The sequence below is a fragment of the Lissotriton helveticus genome, chromosome 3_1 (assembly GCF_964261635.1).
Source record: "Lissotriton helveticus chromosome 3_1, aLisHel1.1, whole genome shotgun sequence".
NCBI lineage: Eukaryota > Metazoa > Chordata > Amphibia > Caudata > Salamandridae > Lissotriton > Lissotriton helveticus.
Genome location: NC_136061.1, coordinates 1,435,952,773 through 1,435,974,439, shown reverse-complemented (window position 1 = coordinate 1,435,974,439; position 21,667 = coordinate 1,435,952,773).

The following is a 21,667-nucleotide window of genomic DNA, read 5'->3' as shown; positions in this document are numbered from 1 at the left end:
GCCCTCTCCATTGTTATAACCACAACAAAATGATTTTAGAATTTGTAACGTGGTGTCTCCATCATAATTATTTTGTCTTTGCCAAGGATGTATATCTACAGAAGAGAGGTGTTGCCATGGGTGCCTGCTTTTCCCCCAGCTACGCGTGCTTGCACGTAGGCTGGTGGGTCCTCATGGGGGAGCACTTTCAGACATTTTTGGAACATGTTACTTTATGGGTTCGTTTTTATAGACGATGTGTTTTTAATTTGGAAGGGGGATGAGGAGAGTGTCAGATCTTTTATCTCAAGCCTTAACATCAATTCTGTAAATTTAAAGTTTACATCTAATATCAGCAAAGACTATGTAGACTTTTTAGATGTCAGGGTCTCATCCAAAAACAATAAATTGTCAACTACCCTCCATAGAAAAAACATAGCCGGGAACTCAACGCTTCACGCAAGTAGTTCCCACCCACGTCACGTCATAGACAACATACCCTATGGCGAATCACTTCGTTTGAAACGCATCTGCAATGATGAAGAAGAATTTGACAAATGCACCTCTGATGCAGTGACTAGATTTAAGGCCAGAGGGTATAATGAAAAAATCCTCAATATGGCAATAAACAAAACTAAACAAAAATCTAGAGAATCACTGTTTTTGCCAAAATCCTCCAACACGAATAGTAATACAGATTCAGCCGACTGCAACATCAGGTTTATTACATTGTTTAGTTGTCAGGAAAGAAAAATCAGGGCTATCCTTACCAAGAGTTGGCCTATTCTCAAGACAGACGGAGTTCTGTCATCCCAACTCCCTAGTAATCCCATCATCACATTTCGCAGAGGTCCTTCTATGCGGACTTTAGTGTCTAACCCTTTTCCTGAGCTCCCCAAAAACACATCCTGGTTCAAACCCCGGTCGGGGTTTTATAAATGTTCGAGTTGCAGAGCATGTAAATTCGGCATAAACACGACTCATTACAGCACCCCTTTTAGTGCCGTTCCTGTGCCCATTAGGGAAAATTACAATTGCAAGACGGAATATGCTGTATATGTTCTGGGGTGCACCTGTGGCCTGAGATATGTTGGCAGCATCAGGCTGCAGTAGCATGCCAGAATATTGCAGTATCTCGGGGCAATTGTCAATAATGACAGCTCCTACCCTGTCGCTAGACACTTTAAAAGTATACATGACAACAATCCCAAGTGTCTCACTTACTATGTACTCACCTCGGTACCAAAACCTCGAAGAGGTGGCGACAGGGACAAAATGCTCCGCCAACTTGAATCTAAAACCATATTGGAACTGGATAGCAAGGTCCCAAATGGGCTAAACACGACAGAGGACCTGTACCATTTTTTATAGGGCTCTATGAAGAATGAGGGGTTGCTTAGTTTGAATTGATTTAATTGAATTACATGCTGTAATACTATTATTCCTTGGTTCAGGGCCTCCTGTACCCGATTAGATACTATGGTGTAACATTACTAACTGAAATGATCCATGCCATTTATTTTATTCTTGGAAAATCACCTTTTTGATTTACACCCAAAACATTTTTTTCACATGAGTACACAGATTTGGTTTATTAAATCCAGCTGTATGGGCACACTTCACGTCTATAGGGTCTATTAAAATCAGTTTTCCCCACGTTATCATTATTTTTGGTTCCACTGTGTGGACTTATCCTTTCAATTTTCAGGTCCCTCCCCTTCTTTTGTTGGGCCTTACAATACTATGGGGTTGCCATCTATTTAAGATGTCCCCAAATAACTATTGTGTAGATGGATTGACTTAGTGATTCATGACAGTCCTTAGTTCTAAGAAGAGACATTGCATATAATGATTGGTTTACATTGCGATATTTTGCACATTTCAACAATGGAAAGAATGGTTTTTAGAAATCTTTGATATTTCAATGTGGTTTTTAAGTATTTATAATATTACTTTTAACACACACCATTCCATTTGCACTTTGCACAATTGTTTACAGAATGCGATGTTTTGCACAAAATACCTATGCTACTTTCATCCAATGTTCTTTGATCAATTTGTACTGTATTCACTGGGTCAATCAGATTTAATAGTCATATTGCATTTATGCAGATATTTATTGTTTTTCTGAATTTATTCAACAATATGTTAAATGACGAATGTGGAACCGATTTATATTAATTTGTAATTACAAATGACCTTTTTCAACATTAATTTGGGAAACCATGTTGACCCTGTAGTATGTTGTCTATTTTCACTAATCACATGGTGTATTCCACAACGTATAAGAATAAGGCTTTTAAATTTGCATTTCATTGTGATCAAGGGCATCCGCCCGAAACGCGTCAGTCCACTGCGTGCTTTGAAAATTGGTGCATTAAAATAAATATCTTGCCTTATTTTGGGATTCACTGGTCTCTGTTCGCCACTGGTTGGAGGTTCGGGATCGTCATTTGGATTTATATATATATATATGGCACGAGTGAAGTAGGATGCGCAATCAAGTTTGAAGTATTACATCAACGTAATCAAATGTTCAGCGACACGGCGCGCCGGGAGGCGGCAAGTGGCATTTTTAGAGGGCGACCGGGGCCATTGGCACGGGACGCCACACAGACAACTGTCACAGCTCAATCTGCGCTTAAAAGCAAATATAATCAGCTCGAACGATTATATGAACGTGAAACGAGGAAGTGGTGGGAGGCCACCTCGCTGCAACACTATGTGGAGGTGAAGCGGGTCCCACGCGGTCTCCGTATTTATACAATTCCAGCCTACAAAAACCCGGATCCTGAATTACTCAGCCAGTGGGCTGAATATACAGCACACTCTTCAGAGGGCATGCTGATGCTTCTCATCAAGTTCGCGTGGAAAGACAGAGAGAAGGCTTTACAGGATATCGAAGCGCTAGAAAAGGAGATCGTGGAATTGACTGATCAGGGACAACTAGACACAGAGAAAGAGTCCATGAAGAAGAGACTAACTGGTTATGAGAAAAAGATACAACTGAGGAAACAACAAAAATTTGAATGCGACGCTCGCGACTACGAGCAAGGAAGGATATTAACATTTCCACGCAAGTACGACGCACCACGCCGAGATCTGAGGGCAAGGCGACAGAGGCCACAAGTATCAAGAGACACCTCAGAATCTGAAGTCACAAGTGCGGAGCAGTCTGAAGAAGAGAGAACAAGTGGAGGCCAACAAACTGGGCCAAGATGCGAGCCGCCTTCTTTTCGCGAGGAATGCGATCTAATCCGCCAGAATTGGCTGAGGGATGGTAAAAAACGCCCACCGGACCAATCTAAAAATGTAAGCGGAGACGCATCACGAGGCGTGGAGGGAGAAGGCATGGGGAGAGGCACCAGAAAACTGAGTAACCGGCAGGCCAGGACCAAGAAGAACTAAGGGAGGATTTAAATATAATCAACCTCTCACAAAGAACACTTACAATAGATGAAGAAAATGTTCTAAAACTGGGACTCACATTCTGCACAACAGGCCGCTATGAATATGTACAGACTCGCATAGACCTGTTTTTATTTGTCCGGAAGCTCAAACTCTGGAAGTATTTCACACAGAAGGCGCTCAGAGAGAATACACCTAGCTCACCTATGACGGACGTTATAGCCCAATCGGATCCTACAGAAATGAGCATTAGTGATCTTGAAAGCATGGCTGTACTTGAGGACCTACTGGAAGAAAGTGGATCCCAGAATGTCCCACCAGTAGATGTAGTTGGGAGAGGTGCATCTATAGGGATAACTCAAGTAGATGAACACAGCGCCTTCAAGCCAACCTCTCGTTTTCCACCCCAAACGGCAACTGATGCAGTGGACGTTTTCTCAGAAGCAGTTAGCCACAACTTGCAAGAGTTATCCAAATTGGAAGAATCACAAAAGGGGAACATCAAGTGAAATCTCTCATTTCGACAGAGAGAAGCTATCTCAAATCTTGAACGAGATGACTCAATTGTGATAAAGCCTTCGGATAAAGGCGGAAACGTAGTTATCCAGAGTCGTGATAACTATTGTAAAGAAGCCCTACGTCAAATACAGGACTGCAACAACTACATACCAACAACGGAACACGAATATCAGGAAAGCATCCAGAAATATCACTCCCTTATTGAAACCTGGTATGGAAAGGGAATACTAGGAAGGGAGGAATACCTATTCCTGCAGAACAAGCAGCCTAGACTACCTAGTTTTTACCATCCCCCAAAATACATAAGGACGCCACACAACCACCAGGGAGACCGATTGTGTCATCCATTGGAGGATTAACAGAGAAGATGTCAAAATTCATTGACTCTTTTTTGGCTCCATGGGTAGCCCAGTTAAGCTCATATACAAAAGACACTAAGGACTTCCTCAGACAAATACAAGATGTGGAGTGGGAGGACAATTTGGTGATGGTAACAATGGACATCTCCAGTCTTTACACGAGTATCAGAAATCGTGATTGTATTGCAGCGGTCAAGACCTTTTTGAACCTGCGACCTGCCCGCTACCTGCAGCACAGCAGAATGATTTTGGATTTTGTGTCTTTCTGTTTGAACAATAACATCTTTATTTTTCAGAACCAGCGATACAGACAGGTTAGGGGGACTGCCATGGGCACCTGCTTCGCCCCAGCTACGCGAATTTATTCGTGGGCTGGTGGGAGAAGCAGGTGGCCTGGGCAGATGACAACACTTTTTGGGTCTACAAGGTGATATGCTGGAGAAGGTATATCGACGACCTTTTCCTTATTTGTAGAGGGTCGGAGTCCTCAGCAAAGGAATACATAAGGGTCCTTAATCAAAATGATCTGAACCTGCAATTTGCATACCATATAAGTAAGAAAGAGGAAAGCTTTCTAGACCTAAGGGTTTTCGTTGAGTTAGGTACTATCCAGACCGCTCTTTTTAGAAAGGAGACGGCAGGGAATTCCATCCTACATGGACGAAGCAGCCACCCAGCCCCCCTGGTTAAGAGTATCCCCTATGGGGAACTGTTAAGGATAAAGCGAAACAGTTCCCTGGAGAAAGATTTCTCAGAGGCCGCACATAAAAGCGTAAAACGCTTTAAATCTCGTGGCTATTCTGGAACTGTACTCCAACAAGCTGAAGAGAAGGTGAAAGCTGTTGATAGGCAAACCCTGTTATCTGAAAAAAGGATTGAAACAACCAAAGGTGGAAATGGCATCATTAGACTGATAACGAACTATTCGGTGGCAGCGAATAGAGTCAGAGCCATTTTGTCCAAAAATTGGGGGATTCTCAAATCTGATGCCATAATTGGCAAAGATTTACAAAAACACCCCATGATAACATTCAGAAAAATAAGATCACTGAAGGACAGGCTAGTCACAAGCCATCTATCTAGGGAAAAGCCCAAAGGAGATCTGCACGCCATGCATGGGTCATACCCATGTGGGAAATGCAAGGCCTGCAGCAACAGCAAGAGTACTTACCTATCAGGTGCCACACAAGGACTCCAAGATTAAGATCTGCAAGTTTATTACTTGCTCAACCACATTTGTGGTTTACTGTCTAACGTGTCCCTGCGGACTTCGGTACGTGGGGAGTACCACCAAGGCAGTTAAGTTGCGAATCCTTGAGCACCAACGGGCCATCATGAACAAGGACGAGAACTATCCGATGGCACGACACTTTGCCACTCACCATAACAGTGATAGGACCCTGCTTAGCTTCTTTAGTTTGGATTGTGTCCCACAAGACATTAGGGGCGGGGAACTGAAACGGAAGCTTAGGCGGTTGGAGTCAAGGTACATTATAGACCTCCAAACCAAGTCACCGGGAGGACTCAATGCAGGGGAGGAACTGTTATCACACCTATAGTAATAGTAATTGAAGGTACATGTGTTGAGCTGTGTCATTGTCTGAGAATTCATTTATCTTTACAAATGCTTTAAGAAATCCAGTTGGTAGTTGGTTTTGACCCCTTATGATGAATTTAATGTACAAGAGTTAATTTGATAGTGTGGTATAGGGTTATTGGTGATTATGATTTACAGTTCACTTAGTGGGCCATTCAGGCCTCAATTATTCAATTTATCAGGGGCCTTACAAAATAGAAATTTTTCTTTAAAACTTTTTACCAACATATATATTGATTATTGGTGCAATACGTATTGTTGATTTAATGAAATTTTGGTTCGGAATTTGAGAATCTCTATGAATTTAGCCCATCCAGGGCAAAAATGTTAACATCAGACTACTTATTTATTGTTAGTCGAACAGATATGTATCGTTTGTTCAACTTTACGAACATTGCCTTATTATGGTTACCTTTTTATTATTTGAGGTATTCACCATTCAAAGATGGCGCTCATGAATTGCAAAAGTATTCGTTTTCTCTTTCTATTGCAATGCCTTATTCTAACTTCCGCCTTGCCGTCGCCAGCTGACACTGACGAAGGCAAGTGCTGAAACGCGTCTGTTGATTTGGATTTGTGCGCAATAAACCAAGAAAAAGGTTTAACCTGCTGTGTGTGCTGATTCCTGTTGGTTTTTTGAACTGCGGAGCTTCAATATATATATATATTTATTTATATATATGTGTAATAGAAACACACAGTCACTGGATGATGTCAACAATGATATCATCAGTGATGTAATTTGAGATGTCATGAGTGATGTCACTGACCATGTCATGAGTGATGTAATATGTGACGTCATCAGCAGTGCATTGAGGGGGCACGAGTTATAGTTAGCTCAACTAACTATAACAGCCGAATTTCTTTGGTTTTGTACGAATGAAATGTGCATCAAACTAGAACGTTCCCTGAAACCTGTGTTTTTTTCAGTGAATTTCTCAGATTTTTTAAATGCTAATTTCTAACTATAAAGTCCTTGAAAACTATGTTTTTTTTCAGTGAATTTCAAAGGTTTTTTAAATGTTCATTTCTACCTATAAGGTCCCCGAAACCTATTGTTTTGTCAGTGAATTTCTAAGGTTTCTTGAATGTTAATTTCTGATTATTCCTACAGAGGTAGGGCATGTGCAGAAAGAGTAAAAAACTTGCAGAAAGAAGCAAGAGAAATTCAGAAAGAGGCAACAGAAGTCCAGAAAGACGAAGAGAGGTGCGGAAAGAAGCAAGAGATATGCAGAACGAAGCAACAGAGGTGCAGAAGGAGGCCTTGTTGTAAAGTCATCCTGTGCCCCCAACATTTTGCTGACTGGTATTTGTGGTAACTGACTCTGACTAATAAGGTCCGGAGCCAGTGCTATCCTGAAAGACACAGAGAATACAGTGAAAACACTTACATAAATAGGGTACGCTACAGGTTGGGGTACCCCTGTGATTGGCATGATCTCCCCTGTAAGGCCCTAGTACATAAAAGGGCAGGGGGATTTAAACTACCTCTAAGTCAGAGGTGCAGAAAGAGCCAAGAGAAGTGCAGAAAGAAGTACAGGGGTGCCGAAAGAGGCAAAAAAGGCGCAGAAACAGGCCTGAAAGGTAATGAAAGACAGGGGTGCAGAAAGAGGCAAGAGGGATACAAAAATGTGCAACAAAGGTGCATAAAGAAGCAAGAGCAGTACAGAAAGAAGCAAGAGAAGTGCAGAAAGAAGCAAAAGAGGTATAGAAACAAGCAAAAGAAGTACAGAAAGAGGCAAGAGAATTGCTGAAAAAAGCAACAGAGATGTAGAAAGAAGTAAGAAAAGTGTAGAAAGAGACAAGTGAGGTACAGAAAGAAGCAAGAGCAGTGCAGAAAGAACTAACAGAAGTTAGAAGTTTATAATGTCTGAGATTTGTAAAGGTATACATATTTGAAATAAGATATTACATTTATTTTGTGTCATCCTCGTTCTGCATGTGTTCAACTTCTTGGAAAATGCTTACTAAACAGCAGAAGAACATTAGACATTCATATAGACATTCATACTATTATCAAGAGAGTGAAAAAAGTCTCAAAAAGGTGAAGAAAAAATGTAAAGAAAAAAAGAATATTGGTAAGAGTACTCAATGATGTAACTAAAAAACTAGAGTTAGCTGTGAAGGCATCCGTGAGAATGACAGAGCTCCCAAATTGAAAGTAGGTTAAAGTGAAACATTAAAAGGACATCATGTTTTGAAAATGAATTATGGCCATTCTTCTGCAACAAATAAAACTTCAAGGATTTATGACAGACGTTTTTTCACAAAAAGTTAGTACAACATATTATGAGATCTATGAAGCAAATAAAGAGAAGAACAGCTGGAATTTGGTAGAAAGAGTTTGTAGAAACTATTTTAGAGAAGGCTATTGCTGCCGAAAGGAAGATGTTTATTTTCATCCTCAACCGAATGAGAACTTTGGACAGGTTAGAAACAGCTTTAAAATAGAAGTGTCTTCCAAAGCAACACATCAATAAGTCAAACATTTGTGCTATGTTTTAGGAGGAGTGCAGACACACTTCCAGCATGGAGGCTTTCTTTAATGAAGAAAGCTATTTTCAAGACTAAAGTTTAGTATTTGTAGTTGAAATGGACGGTCGCGCATTTGAAGTGCATCAATGAACAGCAATAGCAAAGGAGAAGTTAGTACATAGAAACAAATAAAATTCAATTAAGGATGGGATTGTACAACAATGTCTCCCAACTTTTTGTGTGGGGGGCAGTGCTGCAATATTTGTAACATGAAATAAGATTCAATTGACAAGCGTAGGATATGCCTAAAAATGTTCAGTTGAACTATAATACAGTAAAAAAGAAAATGAGAGCTATGCAAAGTCTTAACCCATGCAGATAAACTATCAGGCCTTCAAGGACGATCATTGGCAGTCTTATCTAAACAGAAATGTGACACCACTTTTCATCATATCCAGAGGCCTTCTCTTCATCAAACAAAATATGCAATATTGTTAGAAGGAATTATTTTATAATACATACAGCTCTGATTTTAGAAGCCATGAATCAGGCTCTTGTACATGGTTCTCATTCAGATGTTACAAATGTTGCATAATATAATCGAATGACTTACATTGGTCATGAAAATCCAAACGAAGACAGTTTAATGGTAGTGGGTTGTAGTAATGGTAGGGAGAACACAGACGTTGTCTTAGATAACCTTAGGAAAGGAAAAACTGATGTTTCTGTAACATGAGCAGAAATTCTAACAAAATATGTCTGTTGAGGTCATACTCACTACGAAGCACAAACAAACAGAGTTGATAAATGTGTCTAACAAAATATGTGTGTTGAGGTTATACTCACCACAAAGTACAAACAAGAAGTGTAAATATTAGTGCAAAAACTGAAGAAAATGACCTTATCCAGTGTTTTAAACTTGCACTATATTTAATATCTGAGAAGCAGTTTGATCTATGCTGCAGCCATGTTGTGTGCAAGTATTGGGAGGATAACAAAATGTCTGCAATAGATATTCACAATAAGCTTGAAGTTTTTGAAATTCCACCGTAACCTCAGGAGCTCAATGTTTCTGATCCAGACAAAACAACCATTCCAAGCTAAACTGCACCAAAAATCAGGATAATTCTCTCCCATCAATTTAGTAAAAGGGAAGGTTGTAAATCCTCCCATAGGATTTAATCAGAGTATTGAAACTTTTGGTGAAGATCTAGAACTGGAACAACCACTAGTGGTTCTACTAAACGGTGTGCCGGCAGTATTTAAAAATATTTGCCAGGAATTAGTTAATATTCAGAAAGTAAAGAAGGTCTTACAATACCTTAAAGAAGAAAATGTTCACAAAGATGTAGATTAAGATCTGTATGTTAATTCACTAGGACCACACTCTTCAACGTCAAGTGATAGTAAACAGCTGAAAGAGTAGATTCTACCAATGTAGGAGAAATATATGAACATTAACGTATTCACCCTCTATACTCCAGAGATGTAATGTGTGACACATTGGAAATATACCAAACTAAACAAGCTCAATTTTAACTTATTAGTGTGTTGGAAAAGATTTTGGAAACTCACTGCTTTCCACGTCTACTTCCAACTGGGGAGAGGGGTCAGTATGATGTAAGTTATATGCCTATTTTAGATTTAGTGTACAGATCAACTAGAATGTACTCTGAAGATCCATTGTTCAGACAAATTTGTGTACCTTTTTTTTAAGTGAATTGTCTGTTTTATCATATGCTATAACTTATGCTGTGAAAACAGACAATTGATTCTTACATGTGACTCCCAGAGACTTTGATGACAAAGTGCATGGCAAACAACATTTTTAGGTGCAACCTCAGCAATCTGATTGCATGTCAATGTGGACCAAACAGATATTAGCTTCATCGCCATGCTATGCTAAGGTATATGTTGCGTAACTTAGGATCACCTACCTGGTTGCTAACTCTCAGATATGCAGCGTATGCATGGGATAACTTGCACAACTTTCTCAGTCAAGCTAACAAAAACAGTACCGATATCAATTTTAAAATGCCAAGATTATTGTGTCCTCTGGATCCAGCAAATGTTTGTAGGTACTTTAACCATATATTTCAAGCTATACTTCACTTCATGTGCGACAAAACACATCCTCCTCTAGGTGAGATTATTGATTTCTTTTGGAGAAAATAATATCAAGCTAGCTGTGCTCCACATATTAATATGTTGCTTTTGCTAAAAGACACACAAAAGTTTGGTCAATTTACTGATGAACATGTTTTGTCTTGTATTGAGCAGTAGAATACATGTGATATTTCAAATGAGTCTCAGAACAGAACCATTCAACAAGTATAACAATGTCAGTACCACAGAAGGTAAAGAGCCATGGGGAAATACTACACAAAGGGTGGTTTTAGTTTACCTAGGCCTCTTATCTCAAAAGGAATAATAAACGATTTCATGTTTGTATTCAGACATACAGTCACTGGAAAATCTACAAAGAGTACATACAATATTAAGAGAAGTGAGGCTTAAACACTAATCAGTGACTACATTTTTGTTATTTTGACTATGTGGAATAAATACATAGATATTCAGTTTGTAGCAGATAATTTCATTGCCATTGCTCGATATGTTACCTCATACATTTCAAAGTTTGGAAAGGAAACATACTTTATATGTTTATAAAAGTCTGAAAAAACAGAAAAGAGAGACGTGTAGTTTGAGATCTCAGAAAATAAATCTTTAACTAGGAAGTTGTATAGCTGTTGTTTTATAATGATTTTCCCACAAGTAAATAATTTATTTTGAGGTCTGTGACCAATTTATTTTGTCTAACCTATGTTATTAAAAGCAATGTGATCATCCAGATTAGTTTAGGCTCAGTTTCTACTTGTTGAGGTCCTTTGTTGAGATTGATTGTCTTCTTTACTCTGATCCTGACTACCTGAGATGGTCAGAAGCAACATAATGGAAATGTATTACCTCAATCATAGTATTCAGTTAGGAAACCTCTGTTTATGAAGTAGTTCAGTTCTACACATACAGAAACAAGGAACATGGCAAATTTTATGTCTCCAGTAGCAGTGGGTATTTAGTGAGACACAATATTCCAAGCATTAAAAATCATCGTAAGTTGCAGATAAAAGGGTTTCTCTTTTTACATAGTTCTTCTTACATTTTTTACACCTTGGCATAATGGAGAAGAACTGTCAGGTAAATTAGACTGCTATGAGGATGCTGATTATGCAGTCACAAACCAAATAGATTCTCCTGTTTTCCTACCTATCCCATAATGCTAAATGATGAAGTTCGGAATGAGGAGACAACAGGATCTGAGATTGCAAAAGACAGTTCAAAAGGCAGCCAGAGTTCAGATGAGGTTAGCATGGTTTCATACTTTATGCTAGTCTTTGTTTGTCTGAGAATGTGTTACAATTAAATGAATGCTACGTAGTCTAGTGATGTATATTAGGATCACAGCTTTATTCTTCAGATAGGATCCAAGTTACGCCTCATACTATGCCTCATACAATGACCCACCAGGACAAGCCTCCTTGCCGCTCAGCCCTTCCACACCAACTGATTCCTTCTTCCACTCAAACACTATCAACATTCTGGTGACATCACATAGACTGAGCAGCAAGGCAAAGGGCAACAACAGAGAGGATGCATTAATCACTTACTAGATTACAAAACATCCCCCCTCATCAGAATGGTAAAAATACAAGCATGTGAGATTATTGTACATACATGCAGTATGAATAGTTATAAATAGAATGTGCAGAGGTGGACATACACACATTCAAAAAGTCAACAAGCTTAAAGAATAACACAAAGCTTCAAGACGTAACACTATCATTTTGCAACTCCTAACCACAGGGTGATACAAATACCTCAACCAAAAACAAGAGTAAATCCAGAGCAGCTAAAAAGCATTCTCTTCTTCCCAAAGAAGAGTAAATCAGATAAGAGTCTTCTCATGTGCGCACCCGTAACACACAGTCCAACACCTCACACGAGGTAACAACCAATTCAGAGGGTAAAACCAAAACAGGCAAATCAGAAAAGCTTCAAAAGAAGGAGTCTTCTCATGTGCGCACCCGTAACACACAGTCCAACACCTCACATGAGGTAACAACCAATTCAGAGCGTAAAACCAAAACAGGCACTTCAGAGAAGCTTCAAAAGAAGGAGTCTTCTCATGTGCGCAACTGTAACGCACAATCCAACACCTCACACGAGGTAACAACCAATTCAGAGGGTAAAACCAAAACAGGCAAGTCATAGAAGTTTCAAAATAAGGAGTCTTCTCATGTGCGCACCCGTAACACACAGCCCAACACCTCACACAAGGTAACCACCAATCAGAGGGGCATACACTAACATGGACCAGGGACACTATACTCTATCTCCCTCTAATCATGCAGATGCAAGACCAGGGACACTATACTCTATCTCCCTCTAATCATACAGATGCAAGACAAAACACGACACTCTCTCACCTCCTCTCAAACAAATTCAGAATAAGATACCAGTAAATAATACAATCATCGCATAAACAAAACACACACATACAATTGAACCTAAAAGAATGACACAATAAAAGCATTTGAGCACATACAACAACATTATGAAAAACACATTGTCCCAAGAAAACAACAAACTTAAATAAAGAAGGTAGTCACCGTGGTCTGTAAAGCAAGCATACTGGGCTTGAGGAACATATAGATAAAAGTAAATCACAATGAAACAGTACCTTGCTGGAAAATTATAAACAAGAAAAACAACAATTTCCTTTCCACTTGCTTGGAACACCAAACCAAAGTGAAGCTGAACAGGTGTGCCTGTCACCGAAGAGTGTAGGCACAAGCAATGATAAAGTTGCGAAGATGATCCAGTCACAGGTTGACGAAAAATGAACTCTTTGAAAAGCAGGCAGCGCAGCAGGTAAAGTTAATATAGAGGATGTCAATCAAAGTTCAGTAGAATTACCACTCATGGCCACATGATGGCAGTGAAGTAACAGAGTGTCTCTATACTGAAGGAGGAACACTCTATGACAAATTTGAATAAGGAGAACGAGAGGAGCCACGTTGGCACTCGGTTGGCAGTTTAACTGCAACATTGTTGTTTAAAATCGGTGCGTGTGTCACTAATAGCGCGCTCTTACCTTCACAAGCCTGTTTCCCTGATGTCATCATGTTCCCTTCAGATGTTATATGCTGTTCACTCTGGATGCCTACTGCCTTCTGCCTTCAAACTGCACAACGTTTCCCCACAGCGCAATAGGCATCCAAAGTTAACAGCATAGAACGTCTGAGGGGAACACAATGACATCAGGGAAACAGGCTTGTGAAGGTAAGGGAACGCTATTAGTGACAGGCGCACCGATTTTAAATGACAATATTGCAGTTAAACCGCCAACCGAGTGCCAATGTTAATTGTAAAATATTCACAAATATTAACTTACTTGGGCAAATGTCCAAAAGACGCAGTGAGCTGAATCCAAACAGAGTGATGGAGAGACACAGTCCAAGAAGTAACACAGCAAAGGACTGCAAAATGACCCAGAAAGCGGTTGTAGAAAACAAGCAATGGTTGTAGACCCAGTTAAGTTGAAGTGGACAGAGCAGAGTTTAGAACACCTGGTTAGAGTCACAGCAAGTAAAATCCCAGGGTTAGGATTTCCAATGCAACTGCACAGGCAACAAGGCAAAGACAGTTCAACCAAAGCAGGAGTGCAGACTTCCTCCAAGACAGGCAGACAGTGGACAGTAGGAAGTCAGGTAGGAACTGGTACCTTAGATCACTGGTAAAACGTTCCCAAAGTCCAACAGGCAGCAGGAACCGATCCAAATCCAAATGTACAGTACTCACTAGTACACATAAATAATGTCCAGGTCACAGATGATGTTCTCTGTCAACATGTTACAGGACAGGAACAGCTCAGCAAAGACAGGCAGACAAAGACAATGAAGAAAATTCTAAGACAAACTGGCACTTACTGGTTGGGGCGACCGATGAAATGGTCACTGGTGGTGCATTAGGGGTGCCAGGTTTGTTCAAATCCACAGGTTGTTGTTTCTTCAGTTTCAAAAGTCCAATCTCCATTGAAGTGGCACGCAGGTTCTTTACAATCGTCGCCAGTGTTACAATTAAATTAAAGATACGTAGTCCAGTGATGTATATTAGGATCACAGCTTTATTTTTCAGATAGGATCCAAGTTATGCCTCATACTATGCCTCATACAATGCCCCACCAGGAGCAGCCTCCTTGCCGCTCAGCCCTTCCACACCAACTGATTCCTTCTTCCACTCAAACACTCTCAACATTCTGATGACATCACATAGCAGGGCAAAGGGCAACAACAGAGAGGATGCATTAATCACTTACTTGATTACAACAGAATGCAAGAGGTTTTCATAGCTGAATATGACAGGCTCTTTGGTGTAAAGCATATTATAGTCTTTAGAGATTTTCTTCAGCTGACCTCTGTCAAAGGTCAGTGTGTTTACCCAAGTGCTACAGGATAAAAACAAACAATTGTTTGGTAGAATTGGAAATGTTAACATTTGTTTAACTTTCCAATAGAAAGACTTCACTACATATATGAGACTGGATGCATATATTGAAAGATATTGGAACAGAAATAATGTCATAAAAAGCAAAGTTGACTCTTGAGAGTTGCACTTTAAATATTTTTTCCAGCAAAAAATGTCTGCACAGCTCTAGTGGAGGACTTCCTTAAATCTTACAAACAGATTGTATGCCTTATGACAACATTGGACCTTTGGGCACAGTTTAATAATTGCTCTTGTTAGAACAACCGGTAATTATGAAAATTCCCTCTAAAGGTAAGATGAAGCCATAAGCATTAAGCTTTCAATTTATCACTATGTCAAACCTGAAGCATTTTAGATATTAGTGTCATGTAGAGCTGGCTTAGAGAAAACTCTAAGCCTCTGTAAAAACAGTAGAACCATATTATGAGGAAATTTGAGTGTTGAGTTGGGCTTAGTCAATGGAGCCCTGGGAAATGTGGTGTACTTCATCACATATCCCATTAAAACTAGTTTGACTATGGTTTGATAAGATATGACTATATTGAGGAGTCAAAACAAATAGGTAGGAGTACTACTACGTTTCTGTTCATTAGAAATTTCAAAGTGCACAGAGAAAAACTGCCCTGTATTTGGCCTATGCAATCACCATCAATACATATCAATGATTACGTCTGGAAGCAGCACTGATAAATACAGGCCCAAAGCAAAGTAATTCAAAGAGGATATGCCTTTTGTGGCACCGTCATGGGTTAGGTCACTTACAGGACTGTACCTTGTAGGATTTAAGGAGAGCAGAAAGCTCATACTTTAGAGAGTGCATTCAACTATGAAGGCTGTATGCTCCTCATCTAGGCCAATTACTAATCTATGAAAAATGTGTCATCTGTGCAAAGAGTAAGTTTGTAAAACCTCAGAAGAAAAAAAGGCTCCTTACTGAGAGGGGAGGTGATGCGTTGATTTCTTGACACAAGGCCTTGGTTCCTTACTGCTGGGCTACATCGATGATGTACCCGGTGCACAGGGATTATGCGTTGAAAATCCAGGTGGGCTAAATTGATGTGGTGGCGGTAAAAGAGTAGGTAAAGTGAACAGGAGGTGAACAAAAAGTTAAAAGTAGAAAAAGCACCAGGTAGTGTAGGATCACAGGTTTTCAAATATTTTGGAATAAACTGTTACTGCAATTTAGTAGTAAATGGTCTAACTGAAGAAACACAAACAAGCCATTATGCAGAGCACTGTCAACTCAACTGAGTTTTGTGCATTTTGAGAAACATGCATTCCATTCTGTGATGAGTATACAATATTTGAAGCTGTATAAAACAGTGTACTTTGAGTAGTCAGAAACATGTTCAAGAAATGTAAATGGTAGTATTAGGTATTCTAGAAAATGAGTGTATTCCAATAAATTATATTTTTGAATTAGCAGTTCCTGACATCACAAATGTGAAAACTGCTGCCATTCGTCAGCAACTCATATTCATTCAGAGCTATTTGTATAGCTAAACATTCTAGCTTGCACTTCAGTGCCATTTGGAAGATTGATAAAGAAAGCTGTGTAAAATAATTCATATCAATCAATCTATCATAGCATTTATAAAGTGCACTACTTACCCGTGAGGGTCTCAAGGCACTGGGGGGTGGGAATGCTGCTACTGCTTGAAAAGCCAGGTCTTGAGAAGTCTTCTGAAGGTCAGCAGGTCTTGCGTCTGCTGTAGGTGGGTGGGGAGGGTGTTCCAGGTCTTGACAGAGAGGTGGAAGAATGATCTGCCATCGGAGAATGCTCTTTGGAAGCGGGGGACTGGGGCAAGGGCGAGGTCAATGGAGCAGAGCTGGCGGGTGAGGGTGTAGAAGCTGAGTCGTCTGTTGAGGTAGGCTGGTCTGTTGTTGTGGAGTGCCTTGTGTGCGTGGGTGAGGAGCTTGAAGGTTATCCTCTTGTTGACAGGGAGCCAGTGCAGGTCTCTCAGGTGGGGTGTGATGTGGCTACGGCAAGGGATGTCGAGGGTCAAGCATGCAGAGGCGTTCTGGATGCGTTTCAGGAGTTTGGCCGAGGCTCCTGCATAGAGGGCATTTCCGTAGTCCAACCTGCTGCTGACGAGGGCCTGGGTGACCGTTCTTCTCGTTTCGGTGTGGATCCACTTGTAGATCTTGCAGAGCATGCAGAGGGTGTTGAAGCAGGAGGAAGAGACTGGTTGACTTGCTTAGTCATGGAAAGGTTGGAGTCGAGGATGACCCCTAGGATGCATGCGTGGTCGGTGGGTGTTGGAGCTGTTACCAGTGCGGTCAGCCAGACTGTGGAGCAGAGCTTCCCTCAACTTTATTAGTAGGGTGAAACAGCAAATATATCCTATTAATTCTACAAAGGTATAGAGCAGATGGCGGTAAAATTAGTAAACAAATCTCTTACTATAAAGCTGTTCTAATATAACTATCTGGAAAAACATACACTGCTGTTGCTATCAGGTTCCAAGCGGGAAAGAGTATGAGATCAGGTCACTAAACAGTTTATTTGAAAAATAGATATGGATGGACGGAATGTAATGAGACAGTTCCTACATTCACACAGAAATAACCGTAGAAACTCCCACAATGCTATTTCCTTTTTCTGGATGAAAAGTTCAAGGAAATGTACAGTTTAGTTCTTGAATCGCCCATTCCTGACATCATTAGATGCTGATGTACAGCAAAACATATTGTAAATTCAATTCAGTTCAAAGCATTTATTAAGCACATGGCTACTTGGAAAGAGCTATCAAGTGTCAGTTTGCTAGGATACAGAAACCTTAGGCAAACAGATGGGATTTAAGATTTAAGTTGTTTTGTCGTTTTGCCTGAGACTTAGCAACAAAAGATTCCAGAGTTCCCGGCAAGAGGGCCCCTGCACCTGGCTCTTTTTACTCTGGGAGCAAAGAGAAAGCCGTTTGCACTACAAAGACTTTCCTTTGAAGTTTGCCTACTTCAAAGGAAGAAAATGGTATAAGTAGCAGAGATGTGTCACCATAACTTAAGAACACTTCTGGACTAAAAGGGCATTCTGCCAAGAAGAAGAGCTGGAGAAGCTGTCAGGAGGGACTACCACTCTGCTGTGTGCTTTGCTGTGTTGACTTGCTAGTTGCTTCTTCTTTCTTGGGCAGTGAAAGGGCTGAACTTTGCTCTCTACATCCAGCTTGCCAAGACCCTCCAAGGGCATTTGTGTGTTTGGCTCATGTTTAGTAGTCCCATCAAAGATGTTATCTGCAGCCCCTGAACTCCCCTGCTGGGAGTTCTGACCTGTCAGGTGGTGCCATTTCCAGTTCTGGTCCCTTTAAGGTAGATCTGCTGCAAATGAAAATCAACGCATCAGTATGGTGTGGCCGAAGAGTCGACACAGTGCCTGCCATACAGCGGAAAAAATGCCGAAGCCCAAGTCCCACACACCCTGTTACCGATGTATGTGGTGCATGCTACCTCTCCAACACAGGCCCTGCTGTATGTTTGAAGAAATCAATGCATCACCTGCTTCGCAGCTGGGAAATAGTGCATGATGCGCCACCACCACATTGACTTAGCGCACCTGGATTTTCAACGCATCATCCCTGTGTGCCAGGTACATCATCGACGTGGCCCAGCAGTAAGGAACCGAGGCCTCGTGTCAGGAAATCAATGCATCACCTCCCCTCTCAGTTAGGATTCAAGGAATAAACTCATCATCACCCATGGCTGTAAGGAATTGATTCATCACCTCCCCTGCGTTACATTAAGGAATCTACTCATGACCTCCCCTGGAAGTAAGAAATCAACATTTTGCTTTGCTTTTCTGGCACCCATCTCCCCTGCACCTGTTTTCGTATTTGATTTTGAAGCATCGCAGGTATTTTGTGATAAAAGTGACACACCCATAGTTTCATATAGGCGGAACTATTTAGAATCATTGTTTTATTCAGATAAATATTGGTTATTTTTCTAAACTTGTGTGGTGTCCTTTGTAGTGTTTTCACAGTGTTTCTGTGTGTGTATGGACAAATAATTACACATTGCCTCTCAGATAAGCCTGACTGCTCATGCCAAGCTACCAAGGGGGTGAGCAGGGGTTATCTTGGGTGCTTAACTCCCTTACTTGTACAGGGTGCAAGCCACTGCCAACTAGAGACCCCCATTTCTAACAAGTGGGTGTAATATTTGTTGGATTCATTGAACATCAAGAGCCGTTTACCTATTGCTTTTCCAGGATTTTATTAGTACCAGGGAGAAAGGGTATAGGTCTATATTTTCCAACCAACTCAGGGTCTAACAATCGTTTCCTTATTAAACAACTTATGATAGCATGCTTCCATGCATCAGGCACACAACAGCTATCCAGGAATGAGTTGTATATGTCAGTGAGTGCTGCCAGAATGGCATCCCCCCCTTTCAGGAGGATATATATAGGGGTGCAGGGTCGAGTGGGCAGCTTAATTTAACAATTACAATTTCATCCTTTCAAAGCAGTTGGAAAGGGGAAAGTTCACCCTTCGTTCTGTCGGCTATGCTTGTCTCATTGGACCTCTTTTTGTGGTCTGATGTCCCTACAAGCGCTTCATAGATAAGCCGTGCTTTCACATGGTAATGGTTGACTAATAGCTCACAGTAGACCTGGAAGGGAGGAGGGCCTCCTCCTGAAGTGAGAGGTTTTAAGGAGGAATTGATGCTACTATAAAGTTCCTTCAAGGATTTAGAGGAGTTATCAATCCTTTCCGCATAGCCATCCATCCGGGCTTTCCAGATTGCGTGTTGATACTTTTTCAGGACTTTTTTGTAGGTAAGTTTACAGGTGTCATCATAGCTTACCTTCCATTTCCTTTCACTTCTTTTACATTCTTGCTTTGGTTTCATTAGATCTGTTGAAAACCACTGGCATTTACCCATTCTTTGAATACAGAGTACAATGAGGAGACATCTCCAGATAGTTCAGGTACATAATTGTGAAAGGCCATTTCCTAGCGTATTGTGTCCAGTTTGGAGCACTGCCGGGTAAACCTTGGTTATGACACTACAGGGCATTCTTTCCTGCCATTGAAATGGAGAAAGGGATAAATGTTAAATATTGTGGCTCTATGTCGTCATACTACATAGCGAGGGTGACAACCCATTTAGATCTTAAATTAATGTCAATTACATGTAAATTATTGTTTAATTTTATTTTATGACTGTTAGACCTGACAGCCTTAAGGTGTTCTTCCCCCAACATTCTGTCTACCTCATCATTTTTGTAATCTTTCTTTTGCTGGCTTTAGGACTCTGGGTACTCTACCACTGCTAATCAGCACTAAAGTGCTTGTGCTCTTGCCCCTAAACCTGGTAATCTTGTCTCATCCCAAATTGGCATATTTAATTTCCTTATAATTCCCTAGACAAGTGCACTACCTGTGCCCAGGGACTGTAAATTAAAAGCTACTGATTGCCCTCCTGCGCTCATTGTGCCACCCTCTTAAGTAGCCCTCTAACCATAGCTCAGGCCTGCCACTGCGTGTGCAGCTTTAAACTGCCATATTGATCTTACAGGTTAACCCTCTTGCTAGGCCCAAACCTTCCCCTTTTATGCATATAAGTCACCCCTAAGGTAGGCCCTGGTCAACCCAGGGGGCAAGGTGCAATGTATTTAAAAGGTAGGGCATGCAATTATAATTTTTAAATGCCCTGGTAGTGAAAAGCTCCCAAATTTGTTTTTCACTACTGCAAGGCCTATCTCTTCTTGAGGTTAACATTGCAATTACCTTATGACATCTTTTAAATGTAATTCCTAATTGTGAAGAGATAGACTTTTCCGTTTGGTGTCTCTGGAATCACAATTTAAAATAATAGCTTATGGTGAAGTCGTATTTTAATTTGCAAGTCTAAAAATGCCACATTTAGAAAGTTGTGAGCTAAAAAGGGAGTGACCTGGACCTTACCAATTTATATACGTTATTGAATTACTGTGTAGACCAAACACATTACTTATGTTGTTTGATCAGGTATTTTTATTTTACCTTATTATTCACCCTATTTTTTATCAAAACAACATCAATTTCTAGCCCCAATTTAAAGGATATAATAATAATAAATTTTTTGAGCCTAGACACTCTTAAGAAGTATAAATGAGGTCTCTGAAAAAAAACAGGGGGAACATTTGAATATCTATAAAAGGGGTGGATGAAATAACCCTCCGCCTAGAATGAAAATTAACTTCACAATCCCTCCAAGTTTTATATTTTGCCAATGTGTTTCGAGTCACGGGCAATAAATACAGGGGCTCTCATAAGGGCTTCTGAATATTAAAGGCGATGGTGTTGTCCGAGACAAGTGTAAAAAAGATTTATATTAATGGTTATCAGGGCTCACATCCTTCTAATAAATTCTTAATCTCCATAAAATATATTGCTCTATTTACATGATAGAATGTACCTGGTAGAAGGTATTCTTTCTATCTGACTTTAGCTTCAATGAAAGGAGTTGAAGTGAATGCTCTTGGTAATAAAAGGAGAACTGTAAGGCTTTGTGGCCCAAACTTAATTATTTTCCTCCAATCACCTTTCTCAACTGCTTCATACCATTTAACATGCAAATTGAGTCCTATTTCTTGTCCGTTTCTGTATGCGCGGCCAATTATTGTACAATTATCTGTGGGAAATTAACTTTGTTTAAAAGCATGCTCCATAAATAAAAGCTACAGTCAATGTTTTTAATCAGCATGTTTCGGTTGTTCTACAATTTTTAAAGCGTACCTTAACACGTAGGGGCACATGCATCATTCATAGGTTTTGCAATTCTTAATTTGCGAAAATTA